Source organism: Micropterus dolomieu, linkage group LG03, assembly GCF_021292245.1.
Source record: "Micropterus dolomieu isolate WLL.071019.BEF.003 ecotype Adirondacks linkage group LG03, ASM2129224v1, whole genome shotgun sequence".
Lineage (NCBI taxonomy): Eukaryota > Metazoa > Chordata > Actinopteri > Centrarchiformes > Centrarchidae > Micropterus > Micropterus dolomieu.
In genome coordinates, this window is record NC_060152.1 from 3,121,382 (window position 1) to 3,134,334 (window position 12,953).

Genomic DNA, 12,953 nt, shown 5'->3' on the forward strand with positions numbered 1-12,953 from the left:
TTGTGGAACTCCATGACTAACTTTGGCATGCGTGGAGGACTCATTGTTAACATGTACAAACTGAAATCGATCTGATAAATAGGACTTAAACCAGCTTAGAGCGGTTCCTTTAATGCCGATGAAATGTTCCAGTCCCTGCAATAGGATCTGATGGTCAATGGTATCAAATGCAGCACTAAGATCTAATAAAACCAGTACAGAGACAAGTCCTTTGTCTGATGCAATAAGGAGGTTGTTAGTAATTTTCACCAATGCTGTCTCTGTGCTATGATGAACGGGCGCCAGAAAAATACCGTAAAATAACAGTAAATGACCAACTCGTAAAAATACTGTAATATTCCATAATGACAATACAGTCTGTAACTTTAATTTTACATAAAATCATGTGCAATTTTTGGGGCTTTTAGTGTTTAATTAAGAACATATACACCTGTAAAAGCAATTAAATTACCTTTAAATATAGTTGAACACTGCTATAATACAAATTAAAATTTAAATTTATAAGCTGCTTTTAATTGAGTTTTATTATATAATTTCACATAAAAATCTTGTTAATGTAATCAATATATATTGTAAAAAAAAATGATACAACACCTGCAAATACTAGATTTTCTCTTAAAAAAACACCTCAATACTGTTCTAAAACAGGTAATCAGCTGTGTGTGTGTTCATTGGACCATTCTTCTAGGAGCACATTTGTGAGGTCAGGGACAGATGTTGGATGAGAAGGCCTGGCTCGCAGTCTCCGCTCTAATTAATCCCAAAAGTGTTCTATCAGGTTGTTGTCAGGACTGTGCAGACCAGTCAAATTCTCCACACCAAACTCAGTCATCCATGTCTTTATGGACCTTGCTTTGTGCACTGGTGCGCAGTCATGTTGGAACAGAATGGGAGCATGAAAATGTTTTGGTACGCTGAAGCATTAACAGTTCCTTTCACTGGAACTAAGGGGCCAACCCAACCCCTGAAAAACACCCCCACACCATACTTTACACACTTGGCACAATGCAGTCAGGCCAGTACCATTCTCTTGGCAACCGCCAAACCCAGACTTATCCCAATTGCCAGACAGAGAAGCGTGATTCGTCACTCCAGAGAACACGTCTCCACTGCACTAGTGTTTAGTGGCGGCGTGAAGGCCACACGACGTTTGGAGGTCTGTAGCTCGACTCTGCAGAAAGTTGGCAGCTTCTGCAGATGCGCCGACCCAGCTCTGGGATTTTATGTGGCCTACCACTTCAAGGCTGAGTTTCTGTTGTTCCAAATCGCTTTCACTTAGTTATAATACCACTAACAGTTGACCTTGGAATATTTAATAGTAAGGAAATTTCACAAATGGACTTGATTGGAACATCTGAATTCAATGATTCGGAAGGGGTGTCCCAATACTTTTGCAATATAGTGTATACCGTCAGATCACACAGTCCTATTTATCAATGCAGTTTTATTGTAAATCAAACGCTGTCAACCTTTTTGAATGTAAGGAACGGCAAGCTAGATAGATCATCTGCCTTTTTCTTATTGCTCACACTTAATGGAAGAGCTGGTGGTGGAGGGGGAGTGGTTATCTGCTCTGTCATTTTTGCAGCCATGTAGCCACCAGACTTGAATTCTTCCCCAATTCAGTGGAGAGGGCTATGGACTAACACATCTCCAGAATTTGTTCACCATATCAATTATTAAGGGAAGCTTACTTAATGTCTTGCAGACCTTGGATAGATATACTGTTGATTTTGTTTGCCGTTGTTTATGTTTTCCAAATGAGCTAAGAACCCAAGTGGTTTCTTTAGGTCATCCAGAGGTGTTGTTGTGCAAAGTCAGTCGAATCGGAAAATGTACTTTTGGCTTGCATACCAAAAACTAGCAAACAAATAGAATCATTTGGACTGCCAAGAAAAACTTTACATTCGCACGTCTTTCTACTTACATATATTAGCATCTTTTTTGTATACCAACTTAATTTCGAAATTTTGGACTTCCCCAACTCCCGTGCACACAGTTGTGCACTGCCTTGCAAGGCCAGGTGGACCTAATTCAGCAATCAGCTGTAGCGCTCCTGGGGCAGAACTAGAGGACAGAAAAGGAACAAGGATGCACAGCACAGAGAAACACATACAGCCGTAACAACATTTACCAGATACAAAACCTGGCTTTAGAAAGTCATAAAATATCATATTGAAACCAGGGAAGAAGTCTTTGGATTGTGCATTAAGTTCACTGTATGTAAAACCACCATTTCCCCCTCTCCTTTGCCTTTCATGTCTCTGTACAGTCCTATCAAAGCAAAATGCCAGCATTAAGAAATACTTTCCAATTACTTTACATTCAGATTGCACTTACACTTACTAACAGTATCCAAAATATTCTTTATGTTGACCAAATTGGGTTTCTAATGAATAGATCTGTTGTCAATAAGGTAAATAAAAACTAAACTACTTTTGTTTCAGGAGAACAATTCTTTACACTGAAATGTTTCACTTGTGTGGCTTATTTGTTGTGAGCATGGAACTGAATAAATGATCTATAAATAGTATCAGATGTGGGAATTTGTATTGTGGTGTTACTTTAAAAGGTCCGTGGGGTGGTGATGGCGCAATAGATAAGACACATGCCTTTGGTCCCCCACTGTGACCCATCCACCATTGTGTCCCTGAGCAAGACACTTAACCCCTAGTTGTTCCAGCTAAATTAATAAATGTAAATGTCTGAGTTTCCTCAAATAAAGTAAATTTAAGGAAGTCTGAAAGTGTCACAAATAACCCTAGTACAAGATAACTCAAAATGGGTTTCTGGTCTCTGTTATAGGATAAATGGATATATATTACTCTAATGTAAAATGTGAACATGTGGTAATTTGTTATTATAAAAAAACAGGATTTAAATATGTTTATTTTAGGTTTTGATAATACACCTATAGCTAAGACTCTTCAATCAAAGTATCTGTAAAATGACATGAAAATAAATTTTTCATCACAAACCCGTAATTTTACAGGAAGTTTTATTTTTTTATTTTTTATTTTTTTATTTTTTTAACCCCTCATTTAACAATAAATTAATTATTACCTTTCTGTAATTTTACCACTTTGGGGCAATTATATACTATGTTAATCGAACTTGTAATCTAAGAATTATAATAAAAGTCAAAAGCTGTGAAATTACAGTAATTATGGCTGTTTCCAATGATCAAAACTGTGTTTCAACAGTTTAGCAATACTTGTAGACACTATATACCGATTAAAATAACATTTATTCAATGTTTTTATTTTCCAAATATCCATAATTAAAGGAGATATTTGTCAATTAACAAGAAAATCTATGTCAAGTTACAGAACAAATGTTTTTTGTTACGGTTAACTGTTATTAATTGTACTAAGTTTAAGAAATGTTTTAACAGTATTAAACTTGAATTTAACCCATTTTTCTTTTAAATAAGAAAAATAATATTTGTGAAAATACAGGAAATTCCTGAATGTATAATAACAATTTGTTCACGTGAAAAACTCCCAAAGTTTACAGATAACAGAAATGTTATGGTTTTTTATATTTGAATGAAAGATGAATGAAATAGTGTAGTGACCAAATAAGTTGCTGGAAACGAATTTAAGGTATTTTTTTTATACATGTGTTGAAAGTAAACAACGGAAAATGATTTTGTTAACTTTTGATCAATAAAGATCTCCGCAAGTGCTTTTTCCATTAGTGGTGAGACACAAACCTCCAAAAAAATGACAGAAGTATAAAACAAGAAAGCAGTCTGTTTAAACAAGACACTTAACTACTCTAAAGACTCAAACAGAGGAAAGGAGAGGCTGTACGTCCAGCCGATCAAACCAACTACACCTGAAGCAGCTTCAGCCAGAGGCTCCGTGAGTAAAATCAGCTGATCGCTGCTGCGCCGCAAAAGCGTTAAATTGATGTGATGGAACGCAGCGATGAATCAGTGGCAGGTGATGTGAACAGCAAATAAAAATGTACAGAGAAGTGTTAAATGATCAGAAGATGAAACCAACAGAAAGCCAAGCTTGTGGTGATAAACTTGCAACAGTGACGAACATGCCTGAGACCGCAGCCGAAGGTGAGCGGCTGTTAAAATCATGCATGGACTCGGCGCCTGCAGGCCTTTTTTAAACAGTTTATGGTGCAGGCACATTTCGGTGTGTCGCTTACGTGTTTGGCTGCACGCAAAACCCTACAAATAGTCATTTTTGACGCAATCTGGTTACAAAAAGTAGGTCTAGGTATCGATTGAAGTATTGGTTTGACTGGAGGCGTTTCGATTCTACTCGATACCGAGCTGCTTTGGTAGATACCATAAAGGTACCAAGTAGCGATACCCATCCCTAGCATCTGACCACACCTTCAGAGGCAGACGGCAGAAGAGCAGCAGGTCTCCATCAGTAGAGGGCTCCACCTGTGCTACTAGAACTAGGGTTACTATATTGTAACCTTTGTTCCATCTCACACAGGCTCCGCCCTCTGCTGGACTCTATGGGTACAGTGGGTGAAGTCTGATGACTGTCCGCAGAGCCATAAGTCCACAGGTCCTCTCACCGAAACGATCGACCAAAGGCCACCAGCCACAGGCCCAAAAGTGCCTCCATCCTAAGTGATAGGGCATGGTGAAACTCCTTAGAAGGTCCTTAGACTGATAGGGGTTTGGCATGACCAAGAGGGATCTGATTCAGCCAGATCTGAACACCCGGACTGTCCTGACCCCTCACAGTTGGTGTGTGTTGTCCTCCCCCGAACAACCGGCAATCTACAGTAGACACCATAGTCTCTCTCAAATCACAAATCCTGGGTCGCACCTGCGAGTACGGACCCTGAAAAGGAGCCCAACACATCCAAGAGGCAAAAGCACACAAACAGAAACGGCGAAGACCACAATGCCGTTGTGCAAATCTCTTCAATATTCAGCCCGCTAAATACACTTGTGAGATACTTTCACAAAGCCAGCCAGCTAGACGCTTCTTGTATAGGGCTTTACCAATCGTCATTGAGATATAAGCAGCTGAACAGTTCGTCGAATGGGGGCTGTGCACTTCATTTAACGCGTAAGGGTGCGCATTAGACAGAACAGATGCAATCTTGCCTCCCTAGGTGTCGGAGGGGCAGGAGGTAGAAAGCGTGTTTGTTTTCAACCTGAAAGAGTTCTTTAAGCTCCTAAGGACAATGTAGGTGATAACATCCAAACATGTTTTTTTGGCTCTAGCTGCCTGAAATGCGTCTGTGTGGCTTTATCCGGGCACAGCGACATGACGCCCAGAGTGCAACAATGGAGCGGCGCATGTTAGCATGTTTGATTCTATTCGGGCAAATTCACTTCCTGATATGCTTCCAATAATGAAATATGCCTGATAGGCCAATACTTATCGGATCGATAATTATCGTACATCCACATCAGATACAGACTGCAAGGTGGAGCTTGTGTGGCGGTGGGTAATGAGCTGTTTGCACAGGAAGCAGCGAGGGCAGGCAGGTAGGCTACGGCAGCTTAAATAAGCGCCTTGTATGGAATTTGGCAATTAATGCTAAGAGAGGAATCAGCTGAGCTGTCAGCTGATGTGCTGGAATAAGCTTGATTTTGCTGCCTGTCTGAACTAACGCCATGCTTAATTTCTATTACTACCTCTAATGCTACTGCTTTTAGCACAATGGCAAAAAGCCTTTTTCTTTAAGAATAGGTTCACACATTTTAAAGTCCATGTTAAAAAAACGGTCAGGTGCCCATAAGAATATTGAAACACGTTTTGCTGCCTGTAATCATTCATCCTGATTGTATTGACCATTAAGAAATCCAACTGACAATTACAACTGACTATTTAGTATAAAAAGTAAATAAGTTTTTTTAATTTTGGAAGATACCCTCTTGATTTGGTTAACTCGCACAAAATTACTTTTCATTCTGAAAGAAGATACTGAGACAAAAGCACTTTACAGTGATCAACCTCGACATTTTCAAACTTGATGTGATAATGAAGTTGTTACTGTCAGTTGATTAAAGGTGAACTGCAGCAGCATGAAAGGATATATGTGTTATTTGCTAAAATCACTATATTGACCCTGTGTTTATTTGGGACAGGCCTTTAATTCTTTTTGCACAAAACTGAAACCATGAAACAGTTAATTTTTTTCAAACATACTAATACTTATGTAAAAATGATCAAATAATATCAAATACACGTCATTTATTTGATCTAGCTTCGACAGACTGCTTATGCGCTTTTATTTTGAAGGCAGTAACCTAATGAAAACAACACGGTGCAGGATGAGAGAAGTTAGCAGACAGAGAGCGATGGACTTCACATGACAGGATTCACAACTTGGATACATTTTTCTGAAAAGCTGTTTTCATTCTTTTGATCGGTGGACCCTTACAGACTAAAAGAATATATTAAATTATAAAGGAACAGACACATTCAGGCTTAACGAGAGGCCTAAACGAGCATTTCAAAGTTAACGTGAGTCAGCACTTTTCCCCCCCTTTTCGTCTTGTACCAGGCAGGTTACACCGGTAAATCTAGAAGAATTAGACTTTGGGTCTTGTTGTTTCTGTTAAATGAACTTGACAGTGGTATTGTGGAGAATCTAACCGATCTAACGATGTTCAGCATGTCCATATTGATCATACATTTAAACATTAATATTTGTATTAACGATCTGAGCAGCTTAAAAGCAGCTGAAGTGGGTGACCCCGCGGGGTTTAAGAGGTTTTATATATCCAGAACTTCTATAAAAACCAGACCAGGTGTTAAATTAAGGCAGGCGTTTATTTGTCAAAATGTGTTCCCACACCAGGCCAGTAAAGGAGGTTGGAGGCTATGTGGGACTCGGCTATTAATTGAAGTTTTCCGGTATATACATTGTTGGTGTAGCAAGACGAGGCTGTGATTCTATTTAAATACGTAATAATAACTTAAATAAGTTGCCAACAACGCCACCTAGAGAATTTCGCCCTAGGTAATAATATTGATAGGTCACACAGGTTCGTATGAAATAAGGCCAGGGCAGAGAGTCTTTCACATTTAAACAGATAATTTTATTAAAAAAGTACTAATTAGAAACAACCAAACCAAAAGTAACTTATCAAAAAAAAAAAGAAACCATACCAACTACATATACTAATTAAGAAGGCATGCCATTACTGAATAAAATTAAAAGTATGGGCCTAATTTAATATACAATATAATATTTAAAATACACAGTGGCTAAAAGGATAAAGCAAAACACACCAAAATGAATCAAAACGTACAGATCAGTTAATTCAAACCAACTAAAATTGAAAACACACACCACAAAATGCCAACTGTATAAACTAAATATACAATAACTAGACTCAACCAACAAAAAAAAAGGCTAAAACCGGCAGCCCGCTTAGAGCCAAGACACAGCTGGAACTGGGCCGACCAGGCAGAGGGCAATCCCACAGGGGGAGAGAGAGCGACACCCAAATCCAAGGCACGAGAAAGACAGACCAAGCCGCCGTTCAAACCCCCGCCGAGGCCGCAGTGCAGCAGATCACTGAAGGGAAGATTTAGCATCATTATATTATATTTCGCATGGTATATATTCAATCAAATGGAATACAATACGAGACATGCATACATACCCCCACGGTTCCCCAGCGCACACACATAACCAGCCAAAGGCCAGATCGAGACAGCCCGCACAGCAACGATTCGCTCTAAAACAATCAAGGGAGCATTGTGTTTAACCGTGATACACTACCTGCACACAACAGACAGTTCCATCAGCATGCCAGCAGACAGCACACTTACCACACGGACCGAGAGCAATGTCGCGTGCATACAGGACGCCGCCCGGCGACGCTGCAGGTTTAGGGGTATTAACCACCGGTTAAACTGTTGCGCTGCAGGCCATAACAGCTGTGACAGCACTCGCATCAGCACACCACAACGCCGGATCACCATCACCAACAGCCAAAATGCCCAGTCCAGGTAAGAAAGAGACTGACACAGGTGCATCACCACCTGTACTTATAGGCCACAGCAGTGGCATCCGGTTGTCAAGGCACCAGCGCAGTGCCATTTAGTGGCGGGAGGGAGAAAAACCCTCAACCTGCCACATTGGTACACTTCTGGTCAGAGGAGTTTCAAATTTAATTTCTATCTCTGAGATGTAATCCAACTATATTTGAAAATAATTATTATATATCAGAATAAGAATCAGCTTTATTGCCAGGTAAGTGTACACATACGAGGAATTTGACTCAGGATTGTACATTGCTGAAACTGTTCTTAAGTCTGTTGGTTTTGGCGTACAGTACTCAGTAGCGCCTACCAGAGGGGAGAAGCTGGAACAGGTTGTGTCCGGGGTGAGATGGATCTGCAGTGATGTTTCCTGCCCGCTGCCTGACTCTGGAAATGTCTAAGTCCTGAATGGAGGGCAGGTTGGCACCGATGATCTTTTCTGCAGTCCTGAGTGTCCATTATAGTCTGCTCCTGTCCTTTTTGGTGGCAGATCCAAACCAGACAGTGATGGACATGCAGAGAACAGACTGGATGATGGCTGTGTAGAAGTAGATCAGCAGCTCCTTAGGCAGGTTGAGCTTCCTGAGCTGGCGCAGGAAGTAGGGGTAAACCAGGGCGAAAGTAACACGGGGAGAAAATAACAAGGTGATTTTCTTGAAGCCCTGACTGCATTTGCAGTCTAAGCTCCTTCAGCACGCAACCCTTGATGGAGCCGCCAAATATCGCATGATTTCATCATCGTTTCCTGCGGCCGTCTTCGGAAAAACTGTTTTCGAGCATGGCAAGTTGTGTCTCTTGTTTCATGTGTCACAGAAAGGATTCATCTACAGGTTATTTAGTGCTTTAACACACCCTGAAGTGTGCCCTGTCAGAGTTTTTCAGTGTAAAAATAAATCGTGTTTATATGTCAGGAGTTCCTGTCGGGACGAAAGTAACACTTGTTACTTTTGTCCCGCTACACCTGACCACAAATGTTTCTTTTGTCCCGCTACACCTGACCACAAATGTTACTTTTGTCCCGCTACACCTGACCACAAATGTTTCTTTTGTCCCGCTACACCTGACCACAAATGTTACTTTTGTCCTACTGCTAATGTGGTGACTTTCTCTGTGTTGCAGCATTTATTAAAACATGTTTATGTCATATTATACCAACAGAATATGCCAATAGCGAGGGTCAGAAAGACAGAGGTCTGATTCAGCCAGATGTTTATGAGAAGGCGTTTCTGGACATCTCTATTAGAAACAGTAGTCTCAGGTAAGCTGATAAAGTCGCATGTGTAATGACCCTGGGGTCATATTTTGTTTGTTTTTATCTCCCCCTGCAATGTCAGCTGTTCTCCTCCCTTAGAGTGTGTGTATGCAGCTAATGGAGAACAGGTGGGCACACTGGATTGGTCCTGCAGAGCTGATTGGAGTCTCCTGATTGGTCACCTGGATGACAGCAGCCATCTTAAGCCTCACTGACAGGAACTCCTCTCTCTCTCTGCCATTCCCAGCCTGAGCCTGTGTACTGTGCGTTATGTCTTTCTGTTCTTATGACAGCCTGGTTTTGTATTTGATTTTTGTTTGCTATGAAGCAATTTTCTTTGTCGTAGCTATATTGTGTCAGCCACTAGCATTGAGTAGGAGTCAGAAGCCCTTTTTTGTTTGCACTGTTTTCTCCTGTTTTTGGACTTAGAAGCTTAGTTTAGAGCTTTGTCTTTTCTTTACCTTTTGGTTTTGGCTTTAGGAAAGTTTTAGGTTTTCTTAGTGTTTTGGTTGTTGTTGTTGTTGTTGTTGTTGTTTTGGGTACTGCTCATCTCTGATGTAAATAATAAAAACTGCTATATTATATTTACTGTGTGCTGGCCTTGTTTGGGAATGGGAAGAGTGGGAGGCCACACATTCGTTACATCCAGGACACCCCTAGACCTTGGGATGTAACACATGCCATATGCCATGCGCTTTGTTCAGATAATGCAGGAGGAGGGCAGAGATAGTTGGGGAGAAGACTAGACCACAGGTACAGATCACATTAAGTCTTCTCCTTGGACTAGGAGAGGAAGCTGCATGCTTATATTAAGAGAGAGCTGAGATTTATTTTGGCCTGTCTCAAGTCAGTGTAGTAGCTTCAGTAAAAAGCACTCAAAATGCAGATCACTCATACTGTTCTTACTAAAACTATTTTAAATTAATTTGAAAATGTGAAATTTGTTTAGGCCTATTCTGTAAATAGCTTTTTAATTATTTTCATGATTTTATTTACTTTCATTTGTCTTATCTTTCTAAATTATGTTTAATTTTTCTGAAAGTTTCTGAAACTGCTGCAACATGCAAATATCCCCAGTGCAGGATCAGTAAAGTTTTATTTTAATCATGTCAGGTATAAACAATCTCCATCTAACCATTTCCCCCGTTTTAGGTGCACACATTTGTATATTTATAATATATCCTTAATATAATATGAAATATTCTAAACAATTCAAGTTTGGGCTGTCAGGTTACTTTTGAAACTGAATATTTAAAATAAAAATGTAATTTTTTTTTTTTTTTAAAGATAAAGGACAAAAGATGTTTTTGTCATGTTTATTTATTAAATACAAAGGTAACACAGAAAATCTAGCTTGTATCGTGTTACTTTTTTCCCAGCTGACAGGGTTGAAATTAACAATGTGCCACTTATGTTTAAAGTGAAATTATACGGAAGTCGTTCTACATTTGTACAAAATACCACCTGATATTGATAGACCACATCTGAAACATTGTCTTTTTAAATCAGGTTTCAAATCAAGGGGGCTCCTGCTGAAGTCCACAAACATCTCCACAGTTTTGAGCGTGTTAAGCTCCCGTCTGTAGGCCGAATATCACCATCCTGGATGAGGCCGGGAACGTGTGTGTGTGTGTGTGTGTGTGTGTGTGTGTATATATATATGTGTGTGTGTGTGTGTGTGTGTGTATGTATGTGTGTGTGTATATATATATTATATATATATGGACCCGCTCCAGAACCCCCGGGAGCAGAGCGACTGAGGGAAAAGCATACATGGCATCCAGCCCTAGCGGGGCTGGGGGCGAGAGGGAGAACCATAGGGGACAGTGCATAGTCTCTCGAGACGCAAACAAGTCCACGTCTATGGGGCTGAACTCTTCGCATAATAACTCCACCACCTGGGGGTGGAGTCTCCATTCCCCAGGCCTCATCCCCTGTCTCGACAGCAGGTCTGCTCCCTGATTCTGGGTCCCAGGGACGTATATGTCGCTCTGAGGGACAGCAGTCTCTGCTGGGACCACAGGAGGATCTGATGTGCCAGTTAGCATAACGGGCAGGAGCGCAGACTCGGCTCCCGGAAGTCATCCTCCGTCTAGCACGTCTAGCTCCTCAGAATCAGACTGTGCAAGCCTCTCCAAACTCCATACCTCAGGCGGGGCGTTGAGCCACGGGGAGAGCGCATCCGTCTTCTGAAAATAGAGCCGCATGGGACCTCAGCACCCTCAGGGGCAGGGCCTCGCAATGGCCGCAAGCAGCCCCCTCGAGAGCTGCCTGGGCATGCGGCATCCCCAGACAGGAAACACACAGGGCATGAGTGTCCCCAGCCGTGATGTAGCGCGGCATAGAAAGACACACTGCCTGAACTGCTCACCAGCCATCTCTTCTGCTTCTCCTTCCAGGTAATTTCGTCTTGTGGTAGCTTTCTTCTGAGTAGTCTCAAACATGCCAGAATGCCTGCTGAATAGAAAAAAGCTAATGTGTCCGGTGTGCTGGCGTGCTTATATACACCTCCAGTTACGCCGTCACACGCTACCATTCTAGCAACGCCAATAGGATTGGAGTTTACATGACTCTTGAGAATTTGGGGGCGGAAACCAAGGAGGGCACTGACCCACTTATGATTGGTCACTTTCAACGTGATAACAACCAGAGCCCTTAAATAAGAGAGTTACGTCACTCTTTGATCATCAGTAGTTCCAACCAATCTGCGCTGTCAACCACTTTGAACAGTTTCAGGTGGGACAGAAACCAGCCGCGACTATATTTGCAGCATATATATTAAGGCATAATGTATTTTGATTACTATCCTTATACTTACATATATACTTGCACTTCTTCTAGGGAGTCGGGAAAGCAGTATTATCCGTTTTGTGTTTAATTTTGGAGGGAAGAGGTGTGACGTATAATGTTCATTGATTACTACGTTAACTGTACTTCCAGTAGTGATTTTTTTCTTTGGAGGGACGGAGAGACAGCATTAACAGTGTTATCTGTTGAAATGCAACTGCAGAGATTGTTAGCCTACTGAGTGAATTTCTCTGTTCCTAAAACAATCCATATAATTACTGCTTTGTAATTTATTTTAAAATGGCTATTGTAACGTTACCCCTTTATCTTTCCCGAAACACAGGCTAAACTATACCTCGGAACACACAAATACATACATAGAATGTGCTGCATATGCAGAATATATATAATTAGTCTACTGTATATCACATGTCCTAATGTACTGTTGTGTTAAGACACATTCACATAAACATCCCCAACAAGTGAATATCAACAAATAACTGAAGCTGCTCAGTTTAAGTCAAGAGAAAAGTCTGGTCAATAGTGCAAAATATATATTGCATTCAACAAAACACTTTATTATATATTATTTACAGGGAGAGGGTAAGTAAGGTTGTTTTTGTTGAGGACATTCCACCGTCAGAAGCAGACCCGGTCATAGGCCCCAGATGAGACCAGGAGACACGAGCCTGGTGCTGCTGGAAAGAACAGGGAGAAGAAAGATGAAACCGTGTTAATACATGTTATTACAAGGTTAATTCATTTAAGACATTGATTTTAATATTATAATATAAATTATAATTATAATATCAATGGAAAGCCAATGTTTCCCAAATAATTTCATGAGGTTGAGATTACAGGAGTGAGAGTACACAGTTAGGTCCAGTTGTATTTGGACATTGGCATGATTTTGGTTATTTGGT

General features: G+C 40.7%; 1 protein-coding gene and 1 long non-coding RNA gene across 2 annotated transcripts in view; one reads left to right on the forward strand and one right to left on the reverse strand.

Moving 5' to 3' along the window:
• Window positions 1-12,953, forward strand: part of LOC123967660 (asialoglycoprotein receptor 1-like) — a 62,945-nt gene that overhangs the window by 5,271 nt on the left and 44,721 nt on the right. The gene's annotated exons all lie outside the window — the stretch shown is intronic.
• Window positions 7,116-7,952, reverse strand: LOC123967670. The gene is made up of 3 exons (XR_006824310.1): window positions 7,779-7,952; window positions 7,610-7,684; window positions 7,116-7,521 (listed from the first exon to the last, which is right to left on the reverse strand). It is a non-coding gene; the product is annotated as an uncharacterized LOC123967670 (long non-coding RNA).